At 33.1% G+C, this 17,866-nt stretch overlaps 1 protein-coding gene and 1 long non-coding RNA gene across 9 annotated transcripts in view; one reads left to right on the top strand and one right to left on the bottom strand.

The window, feature by feature from the left end:
- LOC122800841 overlaps positions 1-17,866 on the top strand; it is a 199,779-nt gene that overhangs the window by 118,861 nt on the left and 63,052 nt on the right. The gene's annotated exons all lie outside the window — the stretch shown is intronic.
- LOC122800839 (uncharacterized threonine-rich GPI-anchored glycoprotein PJ4664.02-like) overlaps positions 5,868-17,866 on the bottom strand; it is a 662,067-nt gene continuing 650,068 nt past the window's right edge. For all 8 annotated transcript variants that reach the window (XM_044070146.1, XM_044070147.1, XM_044070150.1 and 5 more), the window contains one exon: positions 5,868-6,459. The gene's annotated coding sequence lies outside the window, so the exon portion shown is untranslated. The remainder of the gene's footprint in view (positions 6,460-17,866) is intronic.

Genomic DNA, 17,866 nt, shown 5'->3' with positions numbered 1-17,866 from the left:
GCATTATCTTACTCTTGTAGATATATGGACATTTTTTGAAATGCTATAGGATAAAAGAGAGTAGGCTCTTTTTTCCTTTTTTCTCAAGATATAAGAGTTTATAAAGGTAGGTTAAGATAATTATGTGTCCTGAAAATACATGCAGAATGCAATGGATTGTGATGGATAATTTTGTTTTCTGATCATCTGCCTGTATAAATTAAGATGCAAGTCATTCGTTAAAAGACTACAGCAAAGCATTGGAAGTTTGCAGTTTACTTGTTGGGAAATGTGCATTTTAGTAAGTGAATAAAGGAAACTCTGGTTAATATAGTATTCAACAAATTAATGTTGCAGTGGAATGTTGAGATAAATGTAAAATTATCCTAAAGGAAAACAGCTAAGTTTTAAAGGGATTGTCAGGAGGTGATCATAAAAAGTTTAGATATCAGAACAACAGAATAAATTATCTGCAACTAGGCTAGCTAAACTGTCTCTTGATTAGCAGTACAAGCTAGGAAATTTGAAATGAGAAGATTAGAAATATGCTGATAAAAAGTTAAACTTTCAGAAGATAGAAGTAATGGAAATGTACTTTGGAAGTATGCCAAAGGCAAGAACATCTTTAGTGGTATGACAGAGGCATCAGAAAATGAAAAGATGTATATTCAAATTAATAACATGGCAGTCTGGTGAAACTAGAAACTAGCATTTACTAAATGTTTAATGTGAATTATAATCTTAGAGCTGTTCTCCCCAGGACTTTGCTGAAAATGGACATGTATCCAGTCGGACTATCCAGGTCAACACATGTAAAATAAATAAATAAATAAATAAATAAATAAATAAATAAATAAATAAATAAATAAATTACAAAAGAGACACTAAAATAAGTATTTAAATATTTTATCAGAATTTGTGAGCAGCAGATGAATGAAAAGGAGAAAATATGACCATGCATGTATCAAAATGTATTTGCTGGATTTAGTACTGCCACAGTTAAGCAGGGAGCACAATAATCATGGATGAACTGGTAGATGCAAGAGGAGCAGAGGACTCTGAGAAAATGAGTGAAATGCTAACATTCTTACTGAGACTTGAAAGATGTGGGGGAGGCTATAGTTAAAGTTTGGTTACCACTAATAAATTAGGTTCTTGGTAATGGTGAAGTTCCCAGTTCTTAGACAAAAGTGGTGAATGAATTTATTCTGAAGTAAGGATAAGAATCCACTTAAACCTTCCTGCTGTTGATTACTTAAATTTAAAACCATGAGTATAAAGTCTGTACAATAGAGTTATCTTAATGCATTACATCTGAGTGACGTCTCTAGGTACCTCTGCAATTAACACCTGCTGACACTTCTAGGCATCAAATATTGCTTGTTCATATTTGCATCAGTAATTTCAAAACCATGCTATGTACACAGTTTTAAATGATTTTATCTTAAAGCTTGCACAATGGCAAACTCAGTTGCATTGATATTTGACCACTGTCTAGTGCAGGTTAAGAGATATTACTTGTTGTTTTTATGATATTAATTTATATAGATATAATTTTCACATTTTTCTAAATATCTCAACAGCCCAGTAACACAGACAGTGCTCCTTAGCCTCATATGAAAGCTCTTAGCTAAATTAATAAAATGCTGATGATAGTGTGTGTGTAACTTGAGTGTTGTTAAGATAGTGTACGTTGTTTACAAAATATTACAAACATAATACTTACTGTGTTTACTGTGACTTATAACATTCACTTTAAGACCTAGAACCTAAAGAATACTTCCACTATAAAAATAGTTTGTGCTGAAGGGTTTGCTATTTATACTTCTTTCATAACCCCTATGGTTCCAGAGATATGAACACAAGTTTGAAATGTGAGGACATCATTTAATTCTGTCAAAAGCTTAGGCTCTGCCCCTTGGAAGTTACAGTGAAAACTTTTTCAGCTCCACTGGAGTGAGTGAGTTAAGGTAGTGAAGGTAATACCTGGATTAATGCACTTAGGTCAGCATGTGGGTATTTTGTGGAAGGAAAACATTTGATAGTATCCTGTGATCATTAATGATTGTTCAATATATGGATACCTATAGAACCCCCATATCTATAGTTTGATTAAATACCAAAACAGCTTTTGATATAATTGATTGGGAGTACTACTTGTTTATCATAATGAGGGTTAGTGGGTTTTGATGCAAGTTTGAAACTATGCTACTGGGGACACATTAGGTTTCTGCTGTAACTTATGGTATTGGTCCATATGTCTGATGAATAGCTGTTGTGAAAGTTTATCAGGCATGACTGCCCCTGTCACTTCTTCTCATCACATTGATTCTTGATTCAATGACCATTACATTGAATAATGCTTGTATTCAAGAGCATGAGTGAAGGGGAATTTAGTCTAAAATATCATGCTTTGCAGATGTTACACTATTAACTTTTGCTGATCTGCATAGAGTTATGCCTTTGTTATTTGAAATAATACAAGAGTGTGAGGATATATCAGAATATAGAATCAATATACAAAGCTAAAGAGGCTGGAAAGAATTATTTTCCAAGACAGGAGTTTGTAAATTATTATACTAATTTGTAGAGTCACCAGAAACTTTGTTATTTGGGAGATTGGCTATGCACAAAACATGGAATCTTGCATTAAATCAAAGGATACAAGTTCTCCACTGGAACATATTGCCTCACATGATTCTATATCTTCAACAAGCATTTTGGCAACCCCCATAAACAATAATATATTGAAAGATTAAAGGAATTTATAGGCATTAGAATTTCTATGGGGTGAAGTAAGATGAAGTATAACATGTGTTATATTTAAGTTGTATAGGTTTAAGTTGTAGATTATGCACCTACACACATCAACTGCACAATGCAGACATCATACACAATCAATGACTAGTACCACTCAATCCTTTAAAATAAATAATAAGCTTAAGAGTAAGTTAATCATATTTATTATAGTTTCTTCATTTGTTATGCTTAAAGCAATTACCTTGTATCTGCTGTAGATTGGTTTTATGATTTTTACCTTGCAAAATATAGGTGCATTCAAATATGTGTGAAATATGTGTGAAATGGAGGTTTCATACTAGGATATATATGGGTCTAGGACAGAATCACAAAACATCGAACACACATACTCGAAAGCTCTTAACATCGAAAAACGCTTCTGTTTATGTATAGTTGAAAAGAAAATCTACGTTTATGCACCCCCACAACGCCCTACTTTATTATTCTCACTCCAAGATCGCACTACAGTGGGGAAAAGTGAATTTTCCCTTACCCGCACTGTAGTCAAATCTAGGAAACAGGCACACATACACGGAAGTGCTTGTCGATGTTAAGCGCTTTCGTGTATGTGTCTTCGATGTTTTGTTATTCGGACATATGCTCGACTAGCATATGTCTGGGTCCCATATATATATATATATATATATATATATATATATATATGAATCCAGGACGTTTGATTAAATGATCAAACATCCGAATCCATTAAGCGCGAACATACTTATTCGAAAGTGCTTTTCACCGAAGAAGCACTTTCCCGTACATATGCCTATTGCCGAGGCAGTACTAGTGTGCGGATAAAGGAAACTTCCCTTTTCCACACTGTAGTGTGGTCTCGGAGGGAGAATATTAAAGTGCGGGGAGTGCAGGGGGGGTGAAGTCCCCCTGAAAAAATGTAAATGTAGAGTTTTTTTTTATTGACACGCTTATCGAAAGCGCTTTTTCAGTTAAAGTGCTTTCGTTAAAGTGTGTTCAGTGGTTATGGATTTGGACGTTTGATCATTCGATCAAATGTCCTAGATCCATATATATATATATATATATATATATATATATATATATATATATATATATATATATATATATATATATATATATATATAAGACTACAAATAGATGAACAATAAAGAGAATATTTCACTAGTATTGTCAGAAAGGCCTCAAATAATTATGCAAACCCATGTCATTGACTGAAATTAAGTCACAAGAAGCTAAAATACTTCATTCTGCCTTAGTTTAGCCTGTTTTTATGCATCATTTAATTAAGCAGTAGGTAGTTAATTCAGTAAATTCATGAAATGAATAAACCTGCATAGCTGAAAATAATTATACCAGGGAGATGCAATATGACCTTGTCTAGTGTCTTTTCAATTCTCTTTGTTACTGAGTGCAAAATCAAACATATCAATACCAGACCTGCAGTTTGGTTTACTATTTTCTGTGTAAAAATAATTCAGTACATATGTGTGTCAAATCATTTATTTAGATCACAACATGTCCTCCAGTCTGCATGTAAAGTTACTGCGTGCAATATAAACAATAACATGTTCCTCTGCATTTTGTCAAGTACTAACTTAACAAGGCTACAGCTTCCAAATTTGAACTGTTTGGAAACTCAAGCTAAGAAATATAAACAAGCGTACATACACACAATTAAGTAAATTCAGGCTTCTCTTTGCTAGGGTCGACCTCCTATTCATCATTTTCTGTTGGGCTTTGTCAACCACATCCACTTAGTTAAATATACTGACTCATCAATGCACCACTGTCAAAGCACACACACAGAGAGACACACACACACACACACACACACACACACACACACACACACACACACACACACACACACACACACACACACACACTATGCTATTACCACTATAACATCACATTAAAGTCTATTCACTGAATTTCACACTGATGAGTTGAAAATTAAAGATTTACATTCAAGACAATGAGTTAAAAATTAATGGCCTGAAAAATCTTCCAGTGAATAATTATTGACGTGTAGCTAAGCTTAATAAAATATATGACCTCGCAGTACAAGTTAACATTGTTAACTCATTTCTGTCATCTCAAGCTTTTAAGTTTTTAGTTGATTGCCATAACAAAACTTGCAAGGTTGTATATGCCATTAACTCTCACAACTCACATTCAAGGTATATGGTCATATTCTACAAGAAGAATGAACTTTTAAAAAGGAACTCAAAACAACGTAGGATGGTAAAGAGTGAAAACACAGTTTAAATGTGGATCATGTTCCCAGTGTCAATACATTCAGACCAGTTCACATTTGTTTGTATCTGATAGAAATAAAACAATTAAAAGTACATCCATATATTGCCACATGCCACTCCTGTTCTTCCTTTTATGTAGGTAAAACTGAAAGGAAATTGAAATCCAGAATTTATGAGCACTATTATGAAATGATTTATATAGACATTCCCTTTTGTCATTGAAATAGTGCCCGGAACCTGGTTTGAACGACATGATATCACTATGTCCACCAGATGGTGATGAAGAAAGAAATTAAATAAATAAATATATTCTAATAATGGGTTATATAAAGTATACAATATCAATTTTAAAAAAATTTTTATACATTTTTAATTAATCATACTACTTCCTACAATGTTTTATTTCATATTATAACTATCCAATATTAACAAATGCTTTTTAAACAAAACACTTTTGCAGATTGTGTTTAATGGGTTAATTAATTCAAATGATTATCTATTATTCAATCAAGTGGTGTATAAATACAGCAATAAAGTAAGTGTATGTATGTTCTGAGGAAGGTGTTACTTCAGTCTTACAACTCATCTTTTCTCAAAGAGTGAGTTTGTGGTTTTTTGTAACTTTTAAAAAGGAACAAAAACTTGAACTCAATATTTGTATTTTATGTTATCATCTGCAGGTTTTCTCTCCTCTGTTTCTAAAGTGCAGTCCATTTCTTATACTGTCTACAAGCATGTATGTTAATGTACAAATTAGTAATTTTTAAAACTGATGTATTCTGCATAAATGAAAATATTGTGGTATTTATGATACATTTATATTAGCAGAAATAAAAACAAAACACCTCAATATGCTGTTCAGGTTATCACTTTATTATTAAATAATATATACTTTTCAATGCTTTAATTGAAGAAGCAGAGTGCTCAATTATAATGCCAGCCAATTTTACAATTGTATTCGTATTAATGAAAATCTCATGCATTATGCATTATGCAAAACTTTTTGATAATCTTCATTTTCGTGAAACCAAAATATTTACATTTTCTGATATAAGTTAAGTCCATAGAAAATAATACATCTTGATTTCTGACAGTGCAATTTTTTATATATACATATTTGTCACAGTGAAAAAAATCTACTTCTTGAAGTAAATTTTGCAGAAACATATACCTACACTTAAATAAATGTTAAGATACAGCAATAAAAGTGCTGATACCTACACTTAAATAAATGTTAAGATACAGCAATAAAGTGCTGTGTAAAAAAGACTCAACAGAGTGTTCTCATTTCTGGAAGAATTGTTGATATTTTCAGTTATATGGCTCATTGTGCATCTGTGCAGTGCAAATTGAATATGTTCTTCCTTCTTCCTAGTTAGAAAGATCCCTGATAATGGTTTAGATTGTTCCAGGAAACTGTCTTCTAAATGTCCTTCAATGTGATCTAAAATCAGTTAGAAATAAAACACATAACAATAACAACAGTTTCAGAATATTCTACAAGTAAATGGAAAGAACATTAGTTAATGCAGTCTTGCCCAAAATATATGATATCAAGCCGTAATTATTTGTAGTTTTCAGGGATAAATTAAAACAGAAAAAAATGGTCCGACATTAAAATAAATATAACAAAAGCATAATAAACATCAGATAAACAGACACAACCAACAATTAGTCATTATAATCTGTTACTTGATGTTTGTTACAAGTGCTCATGTCCTATTTGCTCGCAACATACTTGCTCGTTGCCACTTACTTGAAAAGTGAAATAGTCTAGTTCCCACGGACTCGATCTCCTATAATTACTTACCCTTTATAAACCCTGTCCTAAAAAATTGCATGGCCTTACTGGAACCCTAAGTGGAACCCTAAAACACCCTATTAGCTCCATAACCTGAAACTCCCTTTCCTCTCTCTCTAAACTTTAAGTTCATTCCTGCTACTTAACCCTAAGACTCCCTTTCCATTCCCTGACCCTTAAATTTTATTCCCATTCTCTAGCCTTAAGACTCACTTCTCACTGCCTAACTCTGAAACCTACCTCCTGCTCCCTAAATCTACAGTCTCATTTCTACTGCCTAAACCAGAGACTTTATTCTTCCTCCTTAAGTGTAAAACCCCCATCCTGCTCCCTAAACCTAAAATCCTCACTACTGTTCCCTCAGCCTAAAATAACCTACTGACTAGTGCAACATCTAAATGCTTCCCAGCCCATCCTTCTCCCTTACCAAGGCTGCTGCAATTACCTCACTTGAAGGGAAGGTGAGTAATGAGCTCAAATTCTAGTTTAAGCATGAGGTGAGTGGCAGCATACCTGAGCTGCAATACCCTGAAGTCCCTGGTTTCGCTCAGTAGCCCCACACTTGCGACTCCAGTGATTATAGAAGACTACTGTTATACTGTCCCACATTAAAAACAAATGAAGACTAACATGAATCACAATCAGCCATTACAAACGTTTACTGAGTGGTGAAGACATTTGGAAAATGAGTATCAACTTCAAAAGTTCAGAATATATGAAGGCAAAGATTTTACTGAAACAAGAATAAAATATCGCATTCAATTATTTAAAAGCTTTTCCAAGTGATGCATACTTACACAATACTCAGATAAAGATACAGATGCAGAAAACTCAAGACTTGCGTTTTAAAAAAAGCATTTAAAAATCACATGACAAGTGCACACTTAAAATGTTATACAGTAAACCATCAATCTTTAACATAATTAGTACAAATAATTTGATACATACATCACATTTGAATAGACCTAGCAGACTTGCAATGTTGTAAACCCCTTAATGTATGTATTGGCTTTAAGTAAACAGTATTACTGAGAGCTTAAGGAAGATTTGCCTTTAACACAAACCTAAACAGATTCCTTTTAAGTAAAAATGACATTTACTTATGTGTAGCTAAAAGTTAATTATAAAGAATAATGCCCAAAAATGTTCTTTATGGTGCATTTTTAATTGATTTCTTTTCAACTTCATAAATTTGCTCTATAAGGTATTATTTTAACTTGTTGTAAAGCAAATAGTTTTGCGGAATCAGTTTCACTGGTTTTGTTTATTTTTTTTGGCATAAAAATCTATAACAATAAAATGAAGTTCTTAAAGAAAAACAGTATTATTCACATTAAGTCTGGACACTGATTATTTTGCTCTTAGGAATATTGTTGTTGATACATGCCTGATACATAGTAATACTATAAGACTAGTTGTCAGATTTTATAGAGTTCTGATAAATCTTGGGATTATGAATAGCAAAACTGTTGTCTTTAAAACAAATATCAAAACAATAGAGGTATACAAGAGAAAATGTTAATTTTAAACTTGAGAAAAGAGGTGATATAATTAAGACTGTTGACAAATATTTTTACAGTGGAAATGCAAACAGACTATGAAAAGTATAATTTACATACATTTGCTCAATTCTCAAGCTAAAAATATCTTTGAATATGGAAACAGCAGTGTTAGTGAACATGGTGGTGGGAGATGTCCTCAAGACCACAATTCCTAGGTTCATTGGTTCATAAGTGTTTAATAGGCTAAAGATCATTAAGAGCCTTTCAATGTCTAGCCATGCATCCCAAAATGTCCAGCAAGTTCTTATACCCTGCAAGCTGAGGCTTGGGAGATGAACATTTACAGCCAGGGGCATATTAGATGAATCATTTACAGGCTGCCTGTGTCCATTAAAGACATAGGTTCCAAACCAGGGATGACTTTCCTGTTCCACATCCAATTGTCCAAGTTGCACTTGAACTGATTTAGGGATGAAAGCTGCTTGATATGGATGGAGAGCCTGCTCCAGAGAATGGGGTAGTCTTGGATACATACCTGTCTCTCTAGCAGGTCCTATTTACATTACAGGCAAGGTTTAAGTCTTTAGAATTGGTAATTCTGGTGCTGTGTGTTTTGTGGATATGCAGGAGGCCCATCAGAAAGGGGTATGGCAATGCCCTATATGCCAGGCATAAATCTCCCCTGAACAGCCTTTAGGAGACAGAATACAGGAATGAGGCCTTGAGGCAGTCTACACAAAATGTTACTTACTCCTTGTATACTTTTAATGAGTTTATTGATGGTAAGTGCAATCAGAAAACATAAATGTGTTTTGATAAGGCCAATACTAAATTTGTTTAGAATATGATATCTATTAATATAATCTGTTTTGTCTTTGTTGAAATTCACTTTTGAATTTTATTTCAAACAGACTTATCAACTGATATGCTTCTTTTAAAGATTTATTTATGTCATTAATGCCCATTAAAGATTTATGTCATTAAAGGCCATTAATATGTCATTCACAAATAGACTGTATATTGGGAAGTTTCATTTAGATTGAAACCATGTATATCGGTTTGCCTTATGTGTTCTGCCAAATTTAGTGCCAACTTTCAAAGGAGAACGTGGACAAGCTTGTTTGGTTCCTTTGTTTATTTTAAATCCAGGAATAGACAAGATCTAGTTTCTCACATATGCTTCAGAAATTTTATAAATATGTTGTAATAATCTAATACAATTATCCAGAAACCCTTAAATTTCTAAAGCTTTAATCAGAAAAGACCAGGGTTGAATGCTTTTTCCATGCCCAAAGGTATAATAGCTAGTTTAAAATAGGTTGTTTTATAGTTGATAATCAATATGATTCCTGTAATGTTATTCTCAGATTTGCTGTTCATTATGAAACTAGTTTGATCCCTGTAAATCAGAAAATATACTGTATCCTTATATCTATTTGTAATTATTGACATAAATATTGTGTCATTTGTGTTTAATAAAGAAAGCAGTCTATATGAGAAACACTGTTCAGGATTTTCACTTTGTTTAAACATTGCATTTATTAAAAAACAATTAACTATTTGGACATCATATTTTCTGATACTATAAAAATATCATAAACGAATCATAACACAATTATTGAAGAAATGTAATCTTTATTCAGCAAATGGGATGTTTTTTTTTTTCATTTGAGGCTAGATTTGCTCTAACAAAAGGATTATATTACTGAGAATATTGTATATTATACAATCTACAGCTCTTATACCAGATAAAGAGATAATTAAGAAAGTCAATAAAACTCTGTTACGTTTCTTATGGTATCCAACAGAAAACTATAGTTGCCTACATTAACCATATTAAACCATTGGATAAGAGAGGTATTTGATTCCCAAATATAAAAAAAAATTATGCAGTGGTATAAATTCTTAAAACTATTTTACTACGGTTAGATAATACATATAATGTCCAGTGGAAAATATTCATATAAGTGTATGTGAAGAATCAAATTTTAAACCTATTCCGTTAACTTAGAAATCATAACACCAAAATACTATGGGTAAGCAAAAATTAATTTAATGCACAATTAAAAAACAACAGGATCAGAATATATTAACTTGATATCAAAAGCCTTTAATATTGTTTTTAAAAACTCTGTTGTTAAAAAGTTATTATGTTCTTTATTCCCAGTAGCTAACAAAAATAATTTTCTAACAGTGAGGCCAGTATCCATAATCACTTGCACAAATGTGATAAGGGTATTCCTAATGCTTATGCATGAGCATAGCAAAAGCGCGATTCATAAAAGCCACTTACAGTAATGAACAAGGCCTGCAAAATAATGAGCTGCAAATGAGAAATGTCGTGAAGTGTAGTATGCTAATGAGGCAATTTTAAAATTCATAGTCTGACATCCCTGCAGTAGGCACCTCTATTTTAAATGCAGTGCTTTGCCTTTGATATCAGAGTTGAAATCAGTGAACGCTTGTCTAAGTATGTACAAGCAGTTCCCAGAGACAAAAAAATAATTATTTCCCCCAGCAGCCCCTTCATTAGTTTGTATAAATTATTTTGCCCAGTAATCAATGCAGCATTCTGACCATGTATGCACAAGCACTTCCCTGACACACAAATTATTTCCCCCAGCTATCCTTTCAACAGTGCTTCCTAGTATGCACAAGCACCAAAATTAAACAGTCACCCAACCAACCCCCTTCAGTAATATGTCCACCTATACAAAAGCAATGAAATGAAACATTCACCCAAGAAGCCCATTCAGTAAAATGTCCAAAGTATACACAAGCACTGAAATGGAGCACTTACCCAAGTGTACCCCTTCATGCACAAGAACCAAAATGAAACATTTCCCCAAGCAACCACTTCAGTAATATGTGCAGGTATACAGAAACACCAGCTAATCTCCCCTCACTTCTCCATATTCTGATTAAAAACTTTTGCTTTCTGGCATAACTTTGGGGCTATTTGCATACTATGAATGCAAATGAGTTCATTATAGATTCATGTCTATGAATCAAACTCATACACGTATGTGTAAAGCCCCTTAATAGCATAGCAGCTGTCCCCCTACCTCTTATGTGTTAATCTTGTTATACATTTGTGATATGGAGGTGTGCTACCAAAAACTCCTCTCCAATTCCATGGTCATCCTAAAAGTCTAGGATTTGCATAACCTCATAGCTCCATTCTTCATGGATCACAGCTAGAAAAATGCAAAGACCAGGACTTTGAATACTGCCCTAATGTTCATAGGAAAATGTTCAAATTAATGCTAAATAATTTTTATATTGGTCTGATTGCTTAAATGGAATATACATATTATCAACAGATTAAATGATGCAAGCATTTTAATTAGATTTGGAATACATGATAACAGTCATACGATCAAAACTTTAAGAAGAACACTTTATGTCAGAGACTGAAAAAGAAGCATATTCAAAGTTATTACAATTCTTAGTTTTGATAATAAATGATATTAAAGACATCAACCATTCTATGTCAAATCTTCACAGGTTAGATCTTGATCTTAATGTTATATTTAGTGAAAGAAATTGGGATATTTCCCATCTCAAGTTTGAAGACTTTATTTCCCATCTCAAGTTTGAAGTCTTAAACTACAATGATACTGAGGACTAACTTTTGAAATCCATTAGTCAAAAACATTTAGTTTATTTTGGAAAGTTTCTACTTTTTTAAATTAAATAGCATGTTTGAACAGCATGGTTCTGAGCTCATCTTCGTCTTCTTTTTGTTTTTTTCCCAGTTAGGGGTCACCACAGCAGATCACCTGTCCTCTCATGATTGGCAGTGGAGTTTTTACAGTGTCAAATTGCCAGCCCGGTGCCCAGCCTTCTACAGAAGGCACATGCAGGCATGCACTCACACCTAGGGCCAATTTAGAGTGTCCAATCCACCTACAGCATGTTTTTGGGATGTGGGAGAAAACCAAAGCACCTGGTGGAAACCCATGCGACCAAAGGCAGGACATGCAGACTCCACACAGAAGGCATGTCAGCCAAGGATTGCTGTGAGACGATGGTTCTAAGCTCGTGGACCTCTTAATTAAAGACAATGTCTTACCAAATTGGATTTGAATATTAAGAATGCTTTGTTGTTTGAGACTTGTTCAAATAAATATAATGAAGGGTTTAATAAGGTAGACCATCAGGTAAACCTGACTGTGAAAAAAAAAGTGAAAGAAAATGGAAAGGGAGTGTATGTTTACACCTTTCAAAGATGATCATAGTCAGGAACACAATAATGAAGTATATGACTCTAACAACATTTGTTTAGACCTACAAGGGTTTCCTTCCTTGAAAAGGTCAGAGATTGCCCAACAAATAGTGAATCAATGGCAGGGTAAGTGTTTTAACCAACAGAGAAAAGGAAGAAATGGAAGGGGGAAAAGGAGTAATTAAAGAGGCAGGAACTATTGGGAAAAAAATGATTAGTATGTTGAAATAGCTCAGCATAGAGTTTTGTATAAATACAATTGGTGCAACAGTTTACCTCTAATAGTATGACTGTTATTGGGATGGGATTCACCTTTGTTCCTTGATTTAAGGATAACATTGTGGATTCAGTAATTGAACTAAATTTATTTACCAGAAAATTGAAATTGTCTTATATTTATCCCAGTGACACATTCCTCAAATCTATTAACAAACAGTTCTCATAAAACAGTATTTTTAATTCTCCACTGAACATGTTTATTCACAATTTTGAGAAGAATTATGAAAATGACCTGTAATTATTTTTGAAAGAAAGGCAATCTAGCCATTTTAACAACTTAAGTAGGATGAAAAACTAATGTTGCAGAGCATTTTTTGATAAAATGCAACCAGATAATGATGGTTGCACAGTCATTAAGGATTCCTTTGACTATACAGGCAAAATTCTACAAGTGTTATATGACAATGGTAAATACCAGATAGTGTCCAAAAATGAAATCAGCATAGCATGCCATAAGAATTAAATTTTATATGGCTCCCTAAAGAACTGGGCTATTATTAATGAAGAATAATGTTTTCTAAGTAACAAACACCCCAGAATTCCAACCAGTTTAAGAGCTGATAAAGTATATAAAGATTATACTGAGCTAATCCTAATACCAATAGTAGCTGCATAAGACTCTGCAACCTATTCTTTAGCAGTCTTTATTCATAGGTGTTTTTACAGCTTTTTATGGTATTCGGGCCAGCAGATACTAAAAGACTCTTGGTATTGCACTACTATTGATTCATGGAGCCAAAATATTTTCTTTTTTGACCATTGATATCATAGACATATTTTCTTGTATATCTCATAGAAAAGGATTATATGTGTTCTATGAAATATTATGCCAATGTCAGTTTTTGGAGACTACAATGTCTGAGATGTTTTAAAATCTTATGGAATTAGTTTTGGAAAATGATTTTTAGTTCTTTGAAGGGGAAATTTTAGACAAACTTTAGGTGTAATGATGGGGGAGACATGTGTCCCTGTATTTGCAAATATGGCAATACTGAAATGGGGGTTAGATTTTGTTTTTTATTTCTGATTATATTGATTATTGGATTAAATGTTTTAGATTTTTTGATGACATCTGTATATTTTTAATCAAATCTTAGGAACACAGGAAAGAATGTGTTCAATATAGTAATTCAGCTGCCAATTTCTTACAGTTTAGAGGTACATGTAGCTCTGATAAAATCCATTTTTGGATGTTGCCTTGGTCAGAGAAACCATAGGGTTTTCCTCTAATATTTCTAGGAAGCCCATGCTTTCTTATTTCTTATTTGCATTTCAAAAGTAACAATCCCTTAAAAGAGAAATAAGGTCTGGCTATTGGGCAAATTGTCCAATTGTCAAAAATGATATCTATTGGTTAAAGACATATATACATATTGTATATTTTTATTGGCAGAGGATATCTGTCAAAGATAGTAGAAAAATGTATTTTGGAAATGAGTGAGGGAACATTAGATAGGTTTAAACTACTTTTAGATTCAAAAGTAAGTCATATTAAAGAAAATAAAAATGACTCCTGTCAGTTTTATTTATGAGAAAGCCATGATATTACAGATTTGTAACATCTCTGAAACATTAAGAAAGAATATTCAAAAACAGGCTATATTTAAAGTTGGTTTGGAGTTTTTAAGGTCACTGGGAAAAGTTTTGCTTGTATATTAAAGATGTAGAAATTTTAAGACTATTTTTAAAAGCCAAATTAATCAAGTGGTCAAATCAAGCAATTTTTATTGCACTAAACAGGTAGTATGTGCAATCAATGCAGGTTTACATGTGAGGACCACTTTATTCCAATAAAATATAATAAAGAACCACTGCTCATTAGCATATTTTACATCATATATGACAAGTAGAGTGGTGCACTTGACATTGTATCAGCAACTCCTTAAAAGATAATCTATGAACACTTTTATGATATTTCTAAGGGCAACAAAAAACATGCCTTTTCAGACATACCCTTTCTTGTCTAGGTAAAACAAAAAATAACTGATAAGTACAAATTTCTTGTTCTTGAGACAGTTATTAGAGATGAGAGGGATGAGCCACGGGTATCAAGGATTTGAGTTTAAAGAAATAATCTGGCAGCTAAGACTGAGTGCTGGTGTTTGGCCCAGTATAAATAACCACATCTCTATCTTTACTGTTCTTAATTTGTCTTTATATATATATATATATATATATATATATATATATATATATATATATATATATATTACATTTTCTATTTATTTGAATATTCATGATTGTACTATACTATAGTTTTTTTTCCTCAAGACAGGGAAGAGTTACTATTACATTTAATAGTATTTTATTTAAATTGGTTAGCTGACACTTTTGTACTAAATTGATTATCAATTTTGTTACTATGGATAATGAATTGCATTTTGGAAGAAGTCTAACTGGTTATAGATGAAAGCACCAAACTAAAGTGTATTAAAGTGTTCTTAAAAGTTTTTGTGTCTTTTTTCTTCAATGTAACATTGTTTTTGTCTGGTTCCTGGTGGCACATTGCTTTAAAACAGAATGTGTCTTGTGTTAACAGTTTTTACTAGGAAATATCTTCACATTTCTATTTACTCGTTTTTTAAACAGGTCAGTGAAATGGTGAAATAGAAGTCAGGGAAAGCAGCAGGCTCAGATGAGGTCACAGCAAATATGATAAAGATGTTGGGTGAGATAGGACAGAAATGGCTCTTGAGGGTATGCATTGCAGTATGGAGAGCAAACCATATCTCAGATAACTCTTGTCACATTGTATGAACATTCTAGAGAGAAGTTAGAGAAGAGGAAAGAGTCCAAACATACATTTCTAGACTTGGATAGAGCATATGTTAGGGTCCCAAGAAAGCTGATTTGGGTAGTCCTATGGCAGTTTGTAGTCCCAGAATCATTGGTAGAATTAGTGCAGGCTGTATACAAGGACTTAACATCTCAAGTGCAAACAGTGGTCTGTCTTAAAGAAGGGATCCCAGTGGGAGTGAGTCTGTATCATGGTTCAGCTCTGAGCCCACTGATATTCAGACTGGTGATAGATTACATTAACAAACAGGTCAGAGGGGACAGATCATTAAAGTTGCTCTATATAGATGATGTGGCATTAAAGGCAGACTGTCAGCAAGAAATTTAGCAAATGATAGGGCAATGGAAAGCAAAACTGAAGCACATGGGATGAAACTGAGTACTGATAATACAGTTGTAATGGCAGCAAATGGGGGAGATCACAAGAAGCTGAAAACTGAGATAGAAGGGAAAATAGTTTAACAGGTTAACAGCTTCAAATATCTTGGAGTCGTACTTAAGGAGAAGGAAAATCTGAATGATGAGGTCAAGGCTAGAATCAGAGGCGCTGCAACCAACTAGCACAGAGTGTCAGGGGAAGTGTATGACAAAAGAATGTCAAAGAAGGTGAAAAGTTCATTTTACAAAACAGTGGTGCAGCCAGTATTACTATGTGATAGAGAAATCTGGGCAGTAAAGGCAGAGCGATTCAGCAGATGAAGTGCCTAAGAAGGGTGGTAGGATGCACACTGTGAGACAGACAAAGAAATGAAGATGCAAGAACAAAAGCCAACATAGCTACAATTGCAGAAACGGTCAAAGAGAACAAATTATAGTGGTTCAGGCACATGTGCAGAAAAGCATAAGACAATCTGGTGAAGAAGATTCAGGATGGACAGGAGGAAGGCAAGAGGAAACGAGGGCATTGAGCAAAGAAGTGCATGGATTGTGTGAGAGGAGATGTGTGATAATCAGGCATAAGTACTGAAGAAGGTAGGAGAGTGGCATTAAATGGAGAAAGATGGTGACAGTTGACATGGCACTCTGACCCCATGTAGAAAATGGGATAAAAAAGGGGGTTGATGATGATGAACATAAGTGAAATGGTCTTTCTTGGACCATTTACAGGAGCAACTTGGGTTACAAAGATAACAGCAAATGTAATACATCTGGACAGTTGCAAGTAGCCAATTTATCAGCACATTTTAGGAGGTGAGAAGAAAGCAGGGCACCCTGATAATTCTAACAAAATCAATGAAATAATATGAGAACCATGAAAAGACAGTGAACAGAGATCATGATTAATCCCCATTGAATGGAAGTACAAGGTAATGATATTTACCATTAAATAAAAATAAGTGGTCAATGTGCCAAAACTCACACTGGTAATCTCAAAAGACAGGCACAGCAGATCAGCAAGAGATGTTTATTTTCACTCCATGAACAAACCTCACAGTACAAAAACAAAAACAATAACGCTGCTACAGTTCTCAGCTCGTTTTTGTCGACATGCACTTCATCAGAAAAGCTAAACAGTGCTCAGTGTGCTAAATTTATGTCAGATGTTATTTGAGTCTACCAATGGTTTCTCCTAACTAATTAAAATGTTAATACATTCAATTAACATCCTTGTTATTGAAATTACAGATTTCTTAACAAAATCAAAGAACAGAAAAACAAATTACTACTTGTTGAATGTTTTATACAATAGTTCAATAAATTTAAATATTTTAAGAACATTAAAAACCAAAAAATAACACTCAATATATATATATATATATATATATATATATATATATATATATATATATATATATATATATATAGATATACACATATATAAATATTTAAATACATAAGGATATTCAACACAATTAGTACCACAATATCACCATCTAGTGGTGAAGCAAAAACTTTACAGGCAGGAATGCATAGTAAAATGTATATAAATATAAATAAACATTGTATGCTCTAAAAACATTTTAATTAATACATAAAAAAATGTACCTGTGTGCAAAATGTTTGAAAAACATGTAAAAATGTATGTATGAAAAATATTAAAATGTGTATAAAAAATATATAAAATATATACATATAAGTACAACTGATGTATGGGTGAGTGATTATAACTTGGCTGATCTCAACTTTAATACAGGTTTTAGAGAGATCATTTCATTTAAACCTGGGTGACTGCTAGCCTCAAGCATTAATTGCCAAAATAACTCTCTGTATTCTAAAGAGGCCTCTCAAGGACCACCCCTGGGAT

The sequence above is a fragment of the Protopterus annectens genome, chromosome 4.part1, assembly GCF_019279795.1.
Source record: "Protopterus annectens isolate FY-2018-M chromosome 4.part1, PAN1.0, whole genome shotgun sequence".
Lineage (NCBI taxonomy): Eukaryota > Metazoa > Chordata > Ceratodontiformes > Protopteridae > Protopterus > Protopterus annectens.
Note: the sequence above shows the minus strand (reverse complement) of the source record. Positions and strands in the feature narration are given on the sequence as shown.